Raw genomic sequence first — 20,551 nt, forward strand, 5'->3', positions numbered from 1 at the left:
TCACCAGGACTTCACTTATTGTGCTCTGAATTTTTCTGGAGGGTGTGGTAATCTCAGCTGCCACCACACCTTCCCTGAGTTGTATCGCAAAGTCTCAGACCCAGGGAGTTAGTCGCTGTTTCGCAAGACCCCGGGGGCACTGGGCTGGGCGTTTTCCCTTAGGGAACTGTGACTAGGATGTGGTAGTCTCTGCAACCACTACACCTTCACTGGGTTGAAATGCAAGATCTCAGACCCAGGGAGTTTACCAAAGCTGCACAAGACCCTTGGGGTGCAGCACTGGGATTTCTTCTGTAGGGGCCACAATTTCACTTACAATTTTGGTGTGTGCTGATCTGGAGCTCTCACATGGTGAACTCACAGCTGCTTCTGGCAATATAGCACCATCGCCATGCCCTTCATGGGAAGTTTTCTTTTCTGCTCTCTGGTTGTTCTTCTAGTCTTCTTTTTCTCTGTCCCTTTTATTTATAGCTTTTATTTCTCTATTGATAGTATTTTCTGGCTATGTAAGGCATTATATTTGAAACTATGAAGATTGAGTGTCAGCAGTCCTTGTAGATGTTGCCTTTTTCAGTTGCCATCTTCCTGACTCCAGAATTTTTTAAAAATTAAATTTACATGGAACTAAAAATATTCCAAATAGCTAAAAAAATTTGTGAACAAGAAGAACAAAGCTCTAAGAGTCACATTTCCTGATTTCTTACTGTGTTACAAATCAATAGTTATCAACACAGTATGGTACTATCATAAAAGATATGTAGGCAAATGGAATAGAATAGAGAGCTTAGAAATAAACCCATCTATTTATGATTAATTGATCTTTGTCAAGGGTTCCAAGAACACAAAACTAAGTGTATCTATTACCATCCTCAAAGATATAATCTAAATAATTGACTATATAACTCAGATTTATTTGTTTATAGTTTTCTTTAGGGATATTGGGGTTCAGTTGTTATTAGGTCAGGCACAGCAGATCACAGGACACACCAGTGGGAAGCAGAGAAAGGAAAACCACATGAGATGTGCTCCTTATATCATGGAGGCTAGAAGCAAGAGAGAGCTTGAGGGGAGGAGAAGCTATACATGAGCTCCAAGGTCACAGTCCCAAGGACCTACCTTCTTAGGCATACCCTAAAGGCCTAGGCCACCATCCAGATAAATCCATTACCAAGGGATTCATCCACTGCTGCGATTACAACCTTCATGACTCAGGTACATCAACACCAAACACCAATTTATGACTTCTTCAAGGGGCCATTCTATATTTAACTATAACATAAAAAATTGATAGTATCTCAAAAAACTGATATTGGGAAAACTAGATATCCATATGCAAAGGAATGAAATTGAATCTTATGTCTTCACAAAAATCAACTTAAAATGTATTAAAGACTTGAACATAAAACTTTAAATTAATTGCTAAACTTATAGAAATAAGATTGAGAAACCAGGCATGGTGGCACACACTTGTAATCTCTGCATTCGGGAGGCTGAGACAGGAGACTTGCAGTTGGCAAACAGCCTCAGATACTTAGTGAGATCCTTTGCAACTCAGTGAGATCCTGTTTTTTGGATATGACTGCAAAAGCCCAGACAACAAAAGCAAAAAGACAAGTGAAATTATATTAAATTTTAAAAAAGCAAAGGAATCAATAAAAATTAAATAACAACTCAAATAATAGAAGAAAATATTTGCAAAGAATATGTACTATAAGAGGCTAATATCCAAGGAACTTCTAAAGCTCAATAACATGAAATAAATAAACCTATTTAAAAATGGGCTAAGTTTCTGAAAAGACATTTTCTCAAGGAAAGCATATAAATGGCCAACAAGTATATGAAAAGGTGCTCAGTATAACTGATAATCAGAGAAATCCAAATCAAAACACAGTAGGATATCATCTGAGACCTGCAATTATACAAATGCACACCACACACACACACACACACACACACAGTAGGAAGAAACTTTGGGAAGGAATGAATATGTTTATAGTCTTGGTAGAAGTGACAGTTTCATAGGTATATACTTATCCTCAAAACTGTCAAGTTGTACACAGTAAATATGTACAGCTACAAATAAATAATTTAATATAATGTTTATTAAAAACAAAAACAAAATTATCTTATATCTACTAAGGAGATGTAATTTTTCACATGCAATGCCATTTATTCACTAATTCAAAATGCCTTACATGTTTCTAATATTTTTAGTATACTGGAAGTTTGGCTATTTAAAATGAAGGCATGCTTTCTTTTCCATCATGACATGTATTAGTAAACTCTCCTTTGTAGATAAATTCATCATTCTGTTGACTTGGTAGAAGTTGTCTTGCACTCTAATGCCTTCTGCTTAGTAGGGGTTGGCTTCTCCTGGAGCCCACCATGCCTGGTTTCACAGCCCTCCTTCACCTGAAGCCTGCAAGCCTGAGGAATGTTCTTGAATGTGCCAAGATTTTCCTTGCTTTTCTTTCCCACATGCTGGACAGAGGTCTGTGGAGGGCAAAATTTCTTGAACTTTTATCAGCCTGCCAATTTCTTGATAAACAGTGCCCTTGTGAAGAATCAGTGGGCTCTTTTCACCAATTTCTTGAAAAAGGCTTTCTGCTCCACAAACATCATCACTGTCTTCTAAATCTTCAGGAAAATTGTTGGACCTAACATTTCTGTTCAACCCATGGACTGCCTTTGCTTCCCATTCCCTGCTTTTCAGGGTGTTTCTAATCTTTAGGCTACTTTTTAAGTTGTCATCACCAGCCTCCTCAGTATCATCTTTTCTGGCTGTTTCTTCATCCACCCTATATGTCCTACTCTTGACTATCTTTTCTGAGCAATTTGTACATGCCAGAGACTTCACAGGTGAACGGCTCCTGGCAAAGACATTTCTCTGCTCAAGGATACATGCCCAGGTACTGCTAGGTGCTTCCTCTCAGTGGCACCCCCCTGAAGCAAAGCTGTTCATTGTCATCACTGCCTCTTCCCCCATTAAAATATAAGTTATAGTCCACACCAAATCAGGTGGTTTCCTCCACCACGGTATTAGCCCTTTCACTTAAAATGTATAAATTGTAATTTTGAGGAGAATATAAAGCACTTTTCTTCTTATGGCTATTCAGATACTATTTCAATATTCTCTTCACAAAGATCCTTGTGGCACTCATCTGTATCAGGCTCAAAATCAAATTTAGAAAGTATATTGACTTCAGCATTACCCCCTCAAACATGTAGAAATCTGAAGAATAATTATAAGAGAGAGAGAGAGAGAGAGAGAGAGAGAGAGAGAGAGAGAGACAGACAGACAGACAGACAGACAGACAGACAGACAGACACAGACACGTGGTGAGAAAGTAGAGAAAAAGAAACCCTGTTACACTGTTGGTATGAGTGCATTTGGTACAACCATTAGAGAAAACAGTAAGTATATGGCTCAAAAAATAAATATAGAATAACCACATCAAGTAATAATCCCACTTCTGGATATTTATCCAAAAGAGCCAAAATGAAATTTTCTTAAAGATAGCTGCATTTTTTTGTTTATCACAGATTTATTCACAATTGGCCATGATATAGAAAGAATCTAGTGCCTATCAAGAAGTGGATAAACAAAATGTGGTATATTAACACAAGTGGATATGAATTAGCCTTATAAAGAAGAAAATATGGCCATTTGAAACAAACAGACCTGGAGAACATGCTAGATAAAATAAGTCAGGCACAGTAAAAAAAATCCTGTATGTTCTCACTCATATCTGGAAGCTAAAATAGTCCAACTTATACAAGCAGAATAGAATGGTTATTTCTGGAGTTGGAGAGAGGTGGAAAAGGGAGTTGGTAGTCAGAGGGTACAAGATCCTCATTATACAAAATACTGTACAGCATAGTGCCTATGACTAACAAACTGAAAATTTTGTAAGAGGTCAGACCTTATAGCAAGTCTTCTTAATATTTACTACTACTACTACTACTACTACTACTACTAATAATAATAATAATAATAATAATAATAATGGTAGGAGGAAGGTTTGGGAAGTAATGAGTATGTCTCTAGTCTTGGTAGAGCTGATGATTTCAGAGGTATATATTAATCCTCAAACTCATTAAGTTTATACAACAATAAATGTGCACAGCTACAAGTAAATGATCATTCAATATTGTGATTTAAAAAAAAACAAAATTATCTCCTTTTCTTATTTGTTGTTTATTGCTCTCAAAATTCAAGTTTCATAATCACAGGCACTTTGGCTAATATATTTAGTTTGGTATGCTCAATGCCTAGTAATGTAGCTAATATTTGACAAACATTTATGAAATAAATAGGTGGAACTTCTATGTTAAGTATGATGGATTCCCAAAGTATACTACCCAGTGACCAAAATCTAAAGTAAGTTAAAAACATCATGCCTCCAGTGAAAGCTTTCTACTAATTATTTATTATGAAACCTCTTTCTTAAAATGAAGCACAAACAATTGCAACAATTGACCTCAATTATACTTTTGTTCAGAATGGCTTTCAAGAATTTCCTTTTGAATTTCATGATTTATAGGAAACATTTGGCAGAAACTCAAATCGTGATTATAGTTTATTGGCAACAGACAGTGTATTCAGCGCTAAGAAACAAAGGCTTCAACAGAAAGATGGCTGTCATGTCTTTATTAACTACCAACAAAGTTTAGGCAATAGTACCTACTTCCTATGCCCTAGACAGAGATATTTACTTAAGAGCACAATCATGAGTTCTTCCTGGAATGCTGACAGGCAGTTTTGCACTCATGAGCTGCAATATCCCCTTTAATTTATAAGCTTTGTCTCCTAGAGTATGTCAAATTACAGTCGACTTTTCTATCCCAAGGCTTCTATTCTCAAGTTGGTACCAGACCCATCTGCAAGTCAAAGACTCTTTCTTAAAAATGGTTTACCTTATTATTTGATTACCTATTTAATAACTCTTTCCATATCACAAGACTGTTTGTAGAATGCACTCATATTTAAAGGTTACTATAAGGTGGTTTAACAGGAAAAAAATAAATAGCAATTAAGTACTGCTACAATAAAGCACTGAAAACTAAGTACAAGTGTTTTTCTTATTTTCCTTTTTCATTTTTGTGGAATGGGTAAACTCATTGTTTTGGGAAACACATCTGAGGTCTTAATGGAAACATATTTTCAATTTACCAGTTTCCTTCAGATTTGTAATCTATGTTGGTTCGTATGCTAAAGTTACTTTTCTGGTTTCCATGCTCCACCAACATATCAATATCTTCAATATAACCACCAAAAATATTTAGTAGCACCCATCTAGGAGGGGAAGAAAGTGTAGATTGAGTTTCTACATTATCTAGAAATAAGCTAAATCCTTTGGAAAATATTTATTTCTTATTCATCACCCATATGTATGTAATAATGTGCCAGATTAGAAAAAGGGTTTGACCTGATACAAAGTCACTTTTGATATAAAAATAAATAACAAATTAGAAAGTAGATGATTTTTTTCCTTTTTGTGGTGTTAGGGATGGAACCTAAGGGTGGTCTACCTCTGAACTATGCCCCTGGCCCTATATGAGTTTGAAACAAGTTATCATGTTGTAGAGGGCCTTGCTAAGATGTAAATTTCGCCAAGTCCTATACTACTATAGTTACTAATATAGAGCCTAAAATTTATTGTTTCTTTATAATAAGATAAACATTCAAATCTAAATAATTTATTTAAATGTTAAAAGATCTACTTCAGAAGAGTAAGTTATTTTCATGACAGCAAGTTCTTTAAAAGTTAAATATATTTACATGGATCCTAAGGGGGATTTTAATATGAAAAAGCTTTTTGAAGAAATAAAAACCTATAGCTTGAAATAATTCAATAATTTAAACTCAATCAACTTGTTCTTTTTAGTATCATCTATATATGTTTTCAAAGGGATGATACATTGCTATATTATCTTGAAATGCACACTTTTATGCCTGGCTACTGCCAATACAAATGATGCCTTTAATTTTTAATCAAAAGCATTGACTAGTAAATCTTTAAAAATATTAAACCAAAAGACATAGTTAACACATTGATACACCTATTTTTTAAATGTCATGGAGTTTCTATTAAGTTAACCAAGATGTTGAACTATTTTAAAGAACAAGATTATATTCTAATCTCTCTTACTCCAGTTTGCTGCATAACGTTAAACAACATACTCAGTCTCTCTGTGCTCAAACCTTACTGAGTGTGATAGCTTAAAATTTTGCAAAGTCTGTTTTAATAATAAAGGGGTTGAATTCAGAGAAATACAGCAACACATGAATACCTATGTTCATAGCAGCACAATTTGTAATAGCCAAAATATGGAACCAACCCAGATCTCCATCAACAGATGAATGGATAGGAAAACTTTGGGAAATACACACAATGGAATTCTATTCAGCCATAAAGAAGAACAAAATTATATCATTTGCAAGAAGATGGAAAGCCCTGGAGAACATTATGTTAAGTGAGATCAGCCAAGCACAGAAGGAGAAGGTACATATGTTTCCTCTAATATGCCCAAACTAGGAAACACAGAGGATACCAGTGGGACTCCAGATAATGGAGGGGAAATATCATCAAAGTTTGAATGGAAAGATAGGAGAGGAAGAAGGTTGATCTTGATTAATGAGGGTCTACATCTGAATAAGTGTAAAAATATGAATATGCCATGGTTAACCTGGACAACCATTGGTGGGAGGGGGGAAGGGAAAACAGGGTCGGGGGGGGAGAGGACACCAAATATAAATATATACTATTTATGTTCAAAAAAATGTTAAAAGAAAAAAATAATAAATTGGTACATAGATGTCAAATAATATTGTCATCCTTTGCAATGGAGCCAAGATCTGAAATTATGAATTAGAAAATTCTAAATATATGATAATCAGAAAGCATTATAGACCAAACACTGAAGTAAAAAATCCATAGAATATTTTATTATTTATTTTACAAAAAAAGAGAAATACGTAGAAGTCTATGTTTATCGTAGAATTATACAAATATGGATAGATAAAACTCTTGACACTAAATAATTACATAACTAAGAAGAATGTGAGTACTAAAATCTTAAAACATTTATTTTTTGGTTCCTTGACCCTGGACAATTTGCCTAATGACTCTCAATTTCTTCTTTCTTATACATAAAATGAGTCTAATAATTCTTCTGTCACAAGACTGTTACAAGAATTAAATACTCTAACCCCAGTAAAGCACTTGTCCCATCTCATATGCATGAGGATGACATCGCTTCCTCAATGAATTTCACTCCCAAGTGCATACATGTACCCTGCATAAAATTTCAGAAAGTGTACAATTATTTAAAAGCAGACCTAGGATTTTAATTTAGTTTTCAAAGAGCAAAGATTGAAGGAAATGTCTATTTATTTTATAAGATATTTAACTCATTTTGCCTTCCATTAGTGCTTCATTAGATAGTTTGATTTTACTGTGGGAAAAGTATAGTGATTTTATTTCTAGAAGAGCAGGCCAAAACAGAGATTAAATTTACCTTAAAAAAGTAAGCTATAAAATGGATGTGGTGGAGTATGCATACCTGTAATCGCAGTACTTAGGAGGCTGAGGCAGGAGGATCACAGGTTCAGAAACTTAGAAAGACTCTGTTTAAAAAAAATTATAAAGGGCCTGGGGTATAGGTCAGAGATAGAATATTGCTGGTTCAATTTCATGTATCTCAAATAAACAAACTATGCAATGCCATGCAGATACCTTTCTACTTCCTAGAAATAACATTTCAGTCTTTATTAGTTTCCCATACCAAGTTGTTCTATTAAAAGCACTAGTCTTGTAGCTTCTGGGTCCCAGGTGTGTTTCTATCCTCTTGATCTGTTTTCTGCACAATGCCTTGTATGTTGAGCACATGTGATAATGGTCTGTCTGCTAAAATTGTGTTTCCAGTTCTCTTTGTCTCATTCTTCCTGACTAACTCAAATTGATGCATTTCACTTATCAGAATATTGTCCACAAAGGCATTGTGGACACCCTTAAAACAGAAATGATAGACACTTCAGAATGAAAGTTAATAATTATCGGCCCTCATATTATAGATTTATTCTAATTTACTCTTACATATATTTCATTGCTCTTTTAACACTGACTATCCCAGCTCATTGCCATAATCATCTTATATTCTAAAAATCCAGGGCCATCTTCCAGTCCTGAGCTATTTATTTGGTGTGGAATGCAGTTAGAACATGTTCCCTTTAAAGAAAATGCTGAAAACTTCCTGAAGTTAAATCATGATATAGGGGTTGCTGGCATTTTCAGTTATAACACATAAAAGGAAATCCCAGAGTCTTTCAGTTATCAAACTACAATTTGATAATCTTTGTTTTATACAAGAAGAATGAATGCTTGCTTAGATTTGCTTTTTTAATACTTTAATTGATGCACTGCAATCTCATGTCATAATGGAATTCACAACAATAGTGACATACACAGCACTTGGTGGGCTTTCCTTCAGCTCATCCTCATTTACTCCTTCCCCATACAGGATACTGATATTGACATTGGTATTCTCACATATGTATACTATGTCAATGGAAATGATTCCTTCATTAATCTTCCTCTTCCCCACTCTTCCTCTAGACTACCTCCCAGCTCTACTGGAGTTTTTCCTCCACTATTTGAAGTCCTTCTGGTACCCTGATTACTCCCTAGTTTCTGCATATGAGAAAAAATATTATCCCCTTAGGTTCTGTGACTGGCTAATCTCACTTAACATAATGCTCTCCAAATCTATCCATTTTCCTGAAAATGCCATAATTTTGTTCTTTATTTCTGAGTAGAATCCCATTGTTTCAATATCCCATAATTTTGTAATTCATTCATCTGTTAATGGACACCTAGGTGGTTCCATAATTTGGCTATTGTGAATTGTGTTGCTATAAACACAGATATTTATATATTACTATAATTCTCTTATTTCAGTTCCTTTGAAAAGATTTCTAATAACAGTTTAGCTGGTTCATATGGATGGATACATTTCAAATTTCTTGAGGAATCTCCACACTGATCTCCATAGCAGATACACTAATCTGCAATCCCACCAACAGGATAGACGAGTCCCAATTTCTCCACATCCTCACCAACAATTACTGTTTTTTGACTCCTTGATGATTGCCATTTTGATTGGGGTTAGACAGAATCTCAGTGTAGTTTGATTGCTAACTATGTTGAACATTTCTCTCATGTATTTATTGGCCATTTGTATCTCTTCTTTTGTGAAGTGTTTATTTAATTCAGTTCTACATTTCTTTTTTTTGTGGTACTGGAGAAATCTTTTAGTCTTTTTTTTTCAGGTCCAAGGATAGAACCAAGGGGCATTCAACCTCCAAGCTATACATCCTGTCCTATTTTTTATTCTTTAATTTCAAACAGGGCCTCACTAAGTAGCTGAGGCTGTCTGCAAACCGTGATCCTCCTATGTCACCCTTCTGAATTTTTCTGAATGCTGGGATTACAAGCGTGTGCCACCACACCCAACTTAGTCTTTTTATTTTTTGAAACACAGTCTCACTGAGTTGCAATGGGCCTCACTAAGTAGCTGAGGCTGTCCGTGAACCATGATCCTCCAGTCTCAGCCTCATGAATGCTAGAATTACAAGCATGTGCTACCATGCCTGGATCAATTGTCCATTTCTTGATTGAGTTATTTGTTTAGTATATGGTCCTTTGGTTAGAGAAGTTGTCCTGACAGAATATAGAAATTTCCAGGACATGTAATCACAGCTAGCTTTCTTGCTTTCTTTTTTTCCCTCAAGGCAAAGTTCTTGGAAGAAACTATCACAGAAATCTCTATTTGCTTAAATATCCTGATAATGGTAGATAACTCTTTCAGGGTTACATTTAAAATGACATTCAAAAATAGATTTACTATACAGGAATAGTAGAACACTCCTATAATCCCAGCTATTTGGAAGACTTGAGCAGGAGGATTGCGATTTCAAAATCAGCTAGACAACTTAGTCAGAATTCACAATTATATGTTATAAAAGGGCTTGGATTGTTATTCACTAGTAGAGCACCCTTGGCTTCACTACACAGAACCATAAATATACAAAAAAATGTAGTTTCAACCAAATGTTTTTCAGTACTAGCATTACCTTTGAATTATACAAAATGTTCCTAAGTGCTAAAACTATTTTTTAAATCTATTTATGTGCTTAAGATTCATTTAAGTGTTAATCACTTATGAGTTCAGAATATGGTATTTAATAATCTGTGATAGCTCATATATTAATTTTAAGTTTCATTAGTTTGTGCTCAACTAAATAAAAAATACACTTTAGATAGCATAGCTATAATTTCTTAAAATACCAATGTATTATATAGATTCAGGAGATAAAAAGCAATATTGAGAAATAACTAGAAATAAAAGTATGATCAGACTTTATGGTAAAAGTTTGTAAAGTGAGTCTTCTTAAAGTTTTTATTTTATGCAATTAGTTTTTATTTTAATTCCTGAGTGGGGGAGGAAGTTAAAAATATGGCTCTGCCTCCTCTTTTCCCACAAGGCCACTAGTATTTCTCTTGTTTAGATCACTCCTGACTTAATTTCCATCTTCATGAGATATGTGTCACTTGTCACCCCACTGGACTTCTCTGGAACATCCATGTCGCTGGCCATGGTGCTGAAGTGCTGTTTCATTTTCTAGGCTTCCCATAAGCCACACTTCTTTGACTTTCTGTACTTTACTGATTTTCTATTCCAAGTTCCTCTTCTTTTATTGTGCATGTGTTTTCTTAAGGTTATACATTTAATTCTTATTTTCTGTTCTTCTTTAGCAATTTCATCTCACATTTATGGTCCCAACCATCATCTCTATCTGTATGCTACCATACTCAGCTGCAATAGCTCAAGTTTCTACACAGTTGTTTGCCATAACCTCAATATGGGTGATGATGATAATAATAATAATAATAATAATAATAATAACAACAACAACAACAACAATAACAGATATATAATTTGTCTGCCCTAAAATGACTCTTTTTTCATTTTATTTCCAACTGATCCCAAATACAACCACTATGTTTCTATGTATCTGGATAAAAACCTCAAATTCATTGTGTTCCATCACTATCATATAACCATCATATAAAATATTTTAAATTTCTGATCAATTTATATAGCCCATTTGTAATTTTATATCTTAAACATTTTTATTTATTTATTTCTCATGCCCTGACTTCTGCAAGTAGTATTCAATAGCATGCACATGAGAGAGAAGGGGGGGAGAGGTTGTGTGTGTAATTACTGGGTGTCAAATCCTGGGGTATTCTTTCTTCAAGCTTCATCTACTGCTCTTTTAAATGTTTGTTTTGAAACAAGGTCTTGCTAGGTTTCTGAGAGTATCTCTGCATTGCTGAGACTGTTCTTTTTTTTTTTTTTTTTGGTGGTACTGGGGTTCCTGGAAGCCTTTCTACCTCCAGGCTACACTCCCAGACCTATTTTTACATTTTTATTTGGAAACAGAGTCTCCTAAGCCAGCACGTGTGGCTGGCTTCAAACCTGCATGATCCTCCTGTCTCTGCCTCTCAAGCATGGGGATTAAAAGCGTGCACCACCATGCCCGCCCTGCTTAGGCTGTTCTTTTACCTGTGATCCTCCTGTCTCAGTCTCCCAGGTACTGAGATTACAGGTGCATTACCATACTCAGCTTCAATAATATATTAGCTAGTCATGTCACTTCTCCCTTTTTACACTCAGTTGACACACAGTGTTCAGGTCAATCCCCAGAAAGCACAGCTGTGATGATGCCCCTCTCCTACTTAAAACCTTATAATGACTAAACTAAGTCTATTAAACCAAGACTAAATTACTTCACTCAGCAGTAAGGACTACAATCACTTGCTTTTTTCAAATCCTGTTATAAATATCCCATTTCCTCTGCCTAGAATACCCTTTCTATATTTCCCCAAATGTCAAAATCTTATTTGTTCTTTAAAACATATAGAAAATATCATTTTTCTGTGAGTCTTTCTGGAATCAAATGGGAAGAATCTGTAACTCATATGTCATTTCAACCTGTCCCTCTCAACACTGCTTTGCTTATTATATACTTTCCCTTCTTATTACAAACTCAGTTTAAGCAATGTTTCATCTTTATATTTCTTTCCTGACTAGAACATCATCAAGCTGGCCCAGATCATTTTTGTTGACATGCATAATTTTATAATACACAACATTAATATTAAGCCCATAACTAATATCACATCAGAAACAAGGTCTTGTACACTCCGATTTGCGGTTACTTTTGAAATTTTTGCCTTCACCAGTAAGCTACACCATATTTAGTTCTGGTTACTTATTTTAAGTCATTATAATTTTTATTCATTTCTCCACTTGAATATCATAGCTACAACTTTTGTCTCTTCTTCCTGGACAAATTTCCCCAGATTTAACTTATATTTGAACTTATACCTTAGAACTCCTTTCTTATAACTTATCTAATGGATACTTCTGAACTACTGGTCCCTTGTCTTAGATAACCCTAACTTCATGGATGTTCCCAGTAAGTGCTAAGTAAATACTTACTGAGCAAAGGGAACCTCAGAGTTAATGGAATGAACAACTGTGTTCTGCTCAGGATACATGGAATGAGAGTACTACGGCACACACATTTCTTTCCAGACTTAGGAAGCAACTGTCCTCAGAGGTACACTCAAGAACTCTCTCCATCCAAATATCATGGCATCACTGAGAAAAATTGGTCTAAAATTTGCAATTAGAAATTACCCTAGTTAATCTTGAGAAATAGTCATTCAATTATGAAAATCTTTTTTAAATTAATCACCTCATTTTAGCCTTTTATGGTATGATATGACAGCTTATTTCCAGAGACTTAGAATATTCTGTGCCATTCTTTGAATTGAAAATATGTTGGCAAAATTGTAAAAGTCCTGCCATGGTTTTCATATGTGGACCTGGGGATCCTTAAAAATATAGTTGTTTCACATTGATTATTTGAGTCCCATATTGCTTAACTGCAAGCAAAACATCTATCATTATATTCAACAGAAGAGGAAGGAAAATATAATTGTTTTCCTAAAGATGATACTTAGGAAAACAAGTACTTTCAATTCACAGATATTATAGCTTTTTATCACAAACAAAAGCATACAAACCTGGGTGTTTTCTCACTTGAAAGTGATAGCCCAATACCCTTACTGAAGCATGTACTAAATACAGTAACACATAACTTAATCAGAACAAGGTGTTGTTCCAACAAAACAATCCTGTCCATGTAGTGAAATATAATACCAGTTACTGTTCATGACTTGCACTTCAGAAGACAAGGAGCCATATTGGACTTTATTTCTCTGCTTAGAAATTGGAATTTCGATACCTCTCAGAGAACAAAGAAGAATAAGGAAGAGTTATACCTTCAGAATTCACCTTCCAATGCCTCTTATTGAAAAAAGGGCCCTCCAAGCATAGCCATAAACCTTAATAAACATGTAGTAAGTACCTACTATGTGTCTGACACTATTCTCAGGATACATGATTGTAAAAAAAACTTATATCCCTCCATATTTAAATATGACTACAAGAACTCTCCAGTGTGCAACCCCCACACACATACACACCATCACCAAACACTTTGCTCTTTTTCTACTTCACAAGCTTTTATGTCTAGGGCAACTATTACTTCCTTCCATATCTAGTATGTTTACCACATCCAACATGCAGCCTTTTTAGAATAAAAATAAAACTTATGAAATAATTGTTTCTTTATACTCAATCATATCACTAAAAATAAATTAGGTGTTTCTAGAAACTGGTTTAGTTCTGTCAGGTAGGTATATATCATATGTCAGGATACCATATGATTGAAGGGACAAATAGAAGAGGATATGAAAGAAAGCTGCACTTAATATTGATTTAAATTAGATAATATTCAGAAAACTTGATTGGGGGAAACATAACACTTGTGTAAGTCTGCCCAAGTAAGTGTGTTGGTTCACTAAAGAGAAAGTATCTCGGGTTTTCAATGAAAAGCCTTATTCATCAAAAGAATATTTAAGACCCTCTAATAATTCTACCTCCCAATAATGAAATCACTTCTCCAATATCTTTGACAAGGCACAGCTTTTGGATCTTGTATAAAAACAATTCTAGGAATGAGGTAGTAGTTCATTATGGCTCAAAATAATTTACTCATTTTCAGACATCACTTACACTGCAGTGTCAAGAACCTGACCTGGCATTCTAGATATTGACATCCCTGTAATAAGTATATTGGGGATTATTCCTTGCTTCACAAGTTAAACATAATGGTAATTTTAAGGTTATAAGATGGTCACCATGTTACTGACATATATTGTTGAGCCACCTAAATATGTACTCTCAATTTTTTGGATTTTACAGGCTATAAATATTTTTTTCAGAAAAAAGGAGGTAGAGAACAAAGGAAAAGAACTAACATAGAATTGATAAATTCTTAATTTGTCAATAATTAAATAAAATGTGAAAATTATATATTTTTGTTATTTCATAAATCAAATGTTTCAGTACATACCAAGGAAGTATTAAAAGTTTGTAAATTTATAGATTCAGAATTTAGAAGTTGAACAAATTTTCCTTTACAAAAGAAAGCTAACTATGCTGACCTAATTTCACTATAGACCATGAAATGCTTTCATGGCCCCATATTTAGAATTCATTGAACTAGATAACAAATGGCCCTTTCAACTCCTGATGCCTCAGGTGCTTTTGATAAGCAATGTCTTCCCAATCCATTTGTACAATAAGTTTTATTTAAGCTAAGACCTTGACTTCATATTTACCTTTATTCAATTTCAGCTTATGAGCTTTAAAACTTCAGTCCAAATGATAAATATATTTTAGGCCTTGACTTCAGTCTCTCTTTCTCAGCTTTTTGTCATAGGCAAATAGAAAATGTTTATTCTTTCAATATCTTTCCAAGTCACTTGTTAAAACCAAAGAGTGAGCCCTATAGAGAGCTTTATCCTTCCACTAGGTCAAGTATAACTGTTCAAATAGCTATAATACTCCAACTACCCTTTCATCCTGATTACATTTCTCTTTTTGATATGAAAGCAGACCCATTGGCTGAGGCTTCCAGGTCAACATGGCGTACACTCTCTGCACTTTAACTCTTGGTTAAGCAGTTACCCTCATGTAAAATGTTTACGGCATTGAGGAATTCCAAGTCCCTCCTCAATTTAAGGGTAGCTCTATTATAGGACTTCCCTCTATACTCACATGGAATTTGTATCCTTCTAGATTCTGTTCATGGGTTATGTTTGTGCCCCCTCAGGGCCCTTCAGAACAATTCTTTCACAGCATAGCCCTTTAAAGATTTGATGGCAGTAATCATGTTTCTCCAAGTTGTATCTATCCCCACTAAAAATGTCCCTGTTGTTTTTAGGAGGATTTCATATGACATTGTTTCAAGTCATGTCACTATTTCAGATATTTTCTGCTAAATATGATCCAAGTGACTTTTTTTTTTAAAGTATACCACCTGCGACTGGGCAGAGCATTATAGCTGCAGTCCTTCTGGCAAAAAAAGAGCCAGGACAATTCAACTCACTGAAACGTAGTTGAAGTCAATCATATTTAACACATGGGAGTTAAATATTACCTATTCACACCTCTTAATCCAGAGTTAACTCACTCCAGAACCAATCTAGATATATTTTTAATTTGGGGAGTTTGTTTAGAAATTAATACAAATTTCTGATTAAATTAATAGTTTTAAAAGAAATGAAATGCAAACATGCTTCTAGTACATTGTTCCAAAGTCTCACTTTCTGGAAATAACCACTATTAAATCTCTCATGAAGACTTTCTGATTTTTTTTCTGTGAAATCATAAGTATATCACTTGATCTATATTCTTTTATTTTCATATAAATGTCATCATGTATATTCTCATTTGAAATTTACTTTTTTCACTTGGATATTTCCAAAGATACTCAAGATAAGTGAAGAAAGCAAATGAGTAGGTTTACTGCTTTAAACATTCTCTGCTGACAGACACTTAGGTTTGTTCTAGTTTCTGCCATTACCAAAAATTCTTCATAGAAACTTTACTCATGCATTTTGATGTACCTGCACATGTACCTGAACCATAAATTTCTGGAAGCTGAATTAGTGAGCTTGCAGGCATGTATGTCATGTCATTTACTTTAATAAATACTGCCACAATGCAACTTAACTTACATACACAAACACACACACACACACACACACACACACACACACACACTCAAATACACAGACATATACACACAATTAGGTTATGGCCTCAACAAATTAAATTTTAGGACACATAGCATATAATATACAATTTTAACAATAAAGAGAAAGTCCACAATAATTTTAAAACTATTTTTAATAGGAACATGTTATATCATATAAGATTTTCTAACATTTATAATAAATTTGATCCATATGGAGACAACTATTAACAATTTTAAAAGTATGGAGGGTTAATTTTTGCTAAGCCATATCTCTTTCATTGGTTGCAAATTTATTTTATAGTGTACCTGCTCATGTACCGGCATATATGGTTTAAGATTTGTATCTATTTTATCTAAATAGTTAATATTAATCCATAGTCTAGAATATCTCGATTCTTTGGCACTAGATTATTTTAACTAATTTATTTGCTTTATCCTTCTATTTTACTTAAAATTTTAATACAGCCAGGCCCAGTGGTACATTCCTATAATCCCAGTGATTTAGGAGGTTGAGGCAGAAAGATAATAAGTTCAAGGGCAACCTGGGCAACTTAGCAAGACTCAGTCTAAAACTAAATAAAAATGTCTGGGATATAGTTCAGTGGTAGAGTGCCACTGGGCACAAAAAGATAAATAGATATGTGAGTCTGGTCTTTAAAGAAAGGTTTGCTTTCTAGGAAAATTTTATCATCAAGTAGAAGATTTTTAAAACACTAGAATTTTTCGAATAAACATATACAGAATCCCTAAATAGCATAAAGGATATTATTATGAAAATACATATAACCTGTTTGATGATGAGCATTTTAATATCCCAGTCTTTTATTTATAAAATAATCTAGAATTTAAAACATTTTAATTCAAAATGTTTTGATTCTTATGACACTTGATAAGTTAATCCCAAAAGTTTTATGAAAGGAAAAAAAGTTAAGGATAACAATGATAATTAAAAACAAAATAAAGTGAGTCAACTTTTCTAGAAGAGATCAAAATTTAGTATAAAACCATACTTATGACATTAGGATACTATTGCAGGGATAGGTTAATAGATCAATGAAACAGAATAGAAAGTCTTTTATATCTTGAAGCAAGGTGTCATTAACTAAAAGTGGGAAGACTAAAAGAGAAGCCAAGTGATGTAGAAATAAAAGATTCAGTAATTACATTTTAATTTGTTTCCATTTGTTTACAAAGTTTTTATTTACAAATGGGAAAATAGTAAAAATAATTAAATAATTTTGATATATATATACATATATATATTATGTCTGTACAATGTGTTATGTAGATATGTATTATATGTTATCATGTGTATTTATGTAAATATGTAGGTAAATATGTATACAAATATATACCGAACAGTACAAACATAAATATATATGCACATGTGAGCATTTGTGTATAAATTGTAACAAGGAAGGATTAACTATTTAGTACATGATTGTAGCCCCCTTGTTAGCACTTTGAAAAAATAAAGGGTCATACCTATAATTTTGCAATTTTGCAAGTAATAAAAACCTAAATGTTGAATAACAATACATTGGGTTTAGAGATATAGTTCAGTAGTAGGGTGCTTGTCTAGCATGTACTGAGCTCTGAATTCAGTCCTTAGTTGCACAAGCATGCACAAACACACAAACACAAAACCTTTAATCTCATATATTGATTATGACATTTTTGTTGGTAGAATTTCTTCACAAAGCCTGAAACCACATATCAGCATATGGAATAAATGCTCAATACATACTTAGTAAAGGAATTAAAAGATGATTAAATTCTGTTTAAAATACTATTTTAAAGTTAGAAGAAAAGGCATCTGTGACAGAAAAATTTTAATGGGCCTAAGCAAATCAATAATAAAATAAACAAATAGCCCAGCTAAAAATTTATAAAGAAGCCGGGTGTGGTGGCACATGCTTGTAATCCCTGTGCTTGAGAGGTGGAGATAGGAGGATGGCGCAGGTTCGAAGCCAGCCACGCTGGCTTAAGATACCCTGTTTCCAAATAAAAATATAAAATAGGTCTGGGAGTGTATCCCAGGGATAGAAGGGTTTTCAAGGAACCCCGGTACCACAAAAAAAATAAATAAATAAATAAAATTTTGATAAAGAAAATAGGCAAGTCATAGAATCAGAAGTCAAACTTTTCTATAAGTGTTTGCAAACAAGATTCTAAATTAATAAACAGGAAATACAAATAAAAACCAAAGATATAACAACACTCTTCAAACTTAAAATATATTTTAAAACATGACAGCATCAGGCCTTATTCATGGTATGGAGAAATGAGAATTCTCATTAACTGTTGATGGGGGTGTCATTGATTTAACCACTTTAGAGATCTCCTTGCAGTATTCTGATCCCCATGAGGCCTCATAGAAAACTGACATTAGTTTCAGACCCTTTAGCCAGGTCTTACTTGTTGATAAACATTGACTCCAAAGGAGCAGTTTCCCTCACTGTTACCTTAATGCTCTCAGAAATGAAATTGTCAGTAAGACAAATCAATGTAATTCATGCTCTACTTAGAGTAGCAGGAGAATCTCAGCAGATGTCTGGAGACTTAATGTCCCTAATCACTCATATTTCACATTCTCACAACATTTGTGGTCTTGATTAGGAAGTAAGGATCTTTATTATTTCCTCCATTTTTAAGACAAGGGTGTTTAAGTATTTTCTAATGGGTATCCTGACTCATGATTTCAAGGCTTCTAGTGAACTAGAACCAATTCCCTAAAAATGCATTTTTCTTTGATCTTCTGGTGTGTGTGTGTGTGTGTGTGTGTGTGTGTGTGTGTGTGTGTGTTGTGTGTGTGTGTGAGTGTGACTGAGGACTTAGAGCAGAGGCATTCTATCTCTGAGCTACACTCCCAATCCTATTTTACTTTTTATTTTGAAACCGGGTGTCACTAAGTTGCAGAAGGCCTCATGAGGTTGTTGAAGCTGTCCATGAAACCACAATCCTCCTGCTCCAACCTCCTAGGTACTGCAATTACAGGCATGCACCACTGTGCGCAGCTATTTTTAAAATTTTAAAACTCTGAATTGCTGGCAAGAAAGCACTTATGAAAAGTCTGAAACACTTCTGCCAATTATTCTAAGGCAAAATAATTTATCATTTCAAGTGGTTTTGTATTCGAGGTTTTGTCAGCATCCAATTGTGTCCCCTCAAACAACTACTGGTTTATAGTCCATTCTTTGTGTGTTTGTGTGTGTGGTGTTGGGGATGGAACCCAGAGGCCTTCTATCTTTGGGCAACACTCCCAGACCTATTTTCTATTTTGTTTGGAAACAGGGTCTCACTAAGTTGCTGAGAGCATCACTAAGTAGCTGAGGCTGGCTTCAAACCTGTGCAATCCTCCTGTCTCAGACTCCCAAGTACTGGGAACATGTACCACCACTCTTGGCTTACAATACATCCTTATACAACATCTAGTCTCTCAAGTACTCATTTTGACAAGAGGCTTTAACCAATATTATTTTGTGTTATTCTATAATTTTTATTACAGATTGCTTCCTTTCCCTATTCTCTTTGCCAGAGATGAAACAATTTGCAGGATAAGTCAATGCATAATACTATTCAGTTATCTGAACCCAATGTGCCTATTTTCAGTGGTCCTTGTAAATTATTAGACTAAGAAGATGCATAACGTGGACTAACATCAACTCTCTCAGAACTATATAAAAGAACTACAAAAACAGCTTTATTATTAAAGAATAGGCTACGATGTTAGGACACTAGCAAAACAAACAACCCAATAAAGAAATGGGCAAATGAACTAAATAGACACTTCACAAAAGAAGAGATACAAAGGGCCAATAGATACATGAAAAGATGTTCTACAACACTGGCCATCAGGGAGATGCAAATCAAAACTACATTGAGATTCCATCTAACCCCAGTCAGAGTGGCAAGCATAAAACAATCAAATAACAACAAATGCTGGAGAGGATGTGGGGAAAGAGGAACTCTTTTACACTGTTGGTGGGAATGCAAACAGTTCAGCCACTATGGAGATATGTGTGGAGATTCCTAAGAAAGGTGGGAATAGATCCACCATATGATCCAGCTATACCACTCCTGGGTATCTTTCCAAAGGGGTTGAATTCAGAGAAATACAGCAACTTATGCATACCTATGTTCATAGCAGCACAATTCGTAATAGCCTAAATATGTAATCAACCCAGATCTCCATCAACTGATATTCATCTGTTTTGGATAGCAAAACTTTGGGAAATACACACAAAGGAATTCTATTCAGCCATAAAGAAGAACAAAATTATATCATTTGCAAGAAGATGGAAAGCC

General features: G+C 34.3%; 1 protein-coding gene across 2 annotated transcripts in view; it reads right to left on the minus strand.

Moving 5' to 3' along the window:
- CTNNA3 (catenin alpha 3) overlaps window positions 1-20,551 on the minus strand; it is a gene marked incomplete at both ends in the record, with an annotated part of 1,656,346 nt that overhangs the window by 656,417 nt on the left and 979,378 nt on the right. The window lies entirely within an intron of this gene.

The sequence above is a fragment of the Muscardinus avellanarius genome (assembly GCF_963383645.1).
Source record: "Muscardinus avellanarius genome assembly, chromosome: 4".
Lineage (NCBI taxonomy): Eukaryota > Metazoa > Chordata > Mammalia > Rodentia > Gliridae > Muscardinus > Muscardinus avellanarius.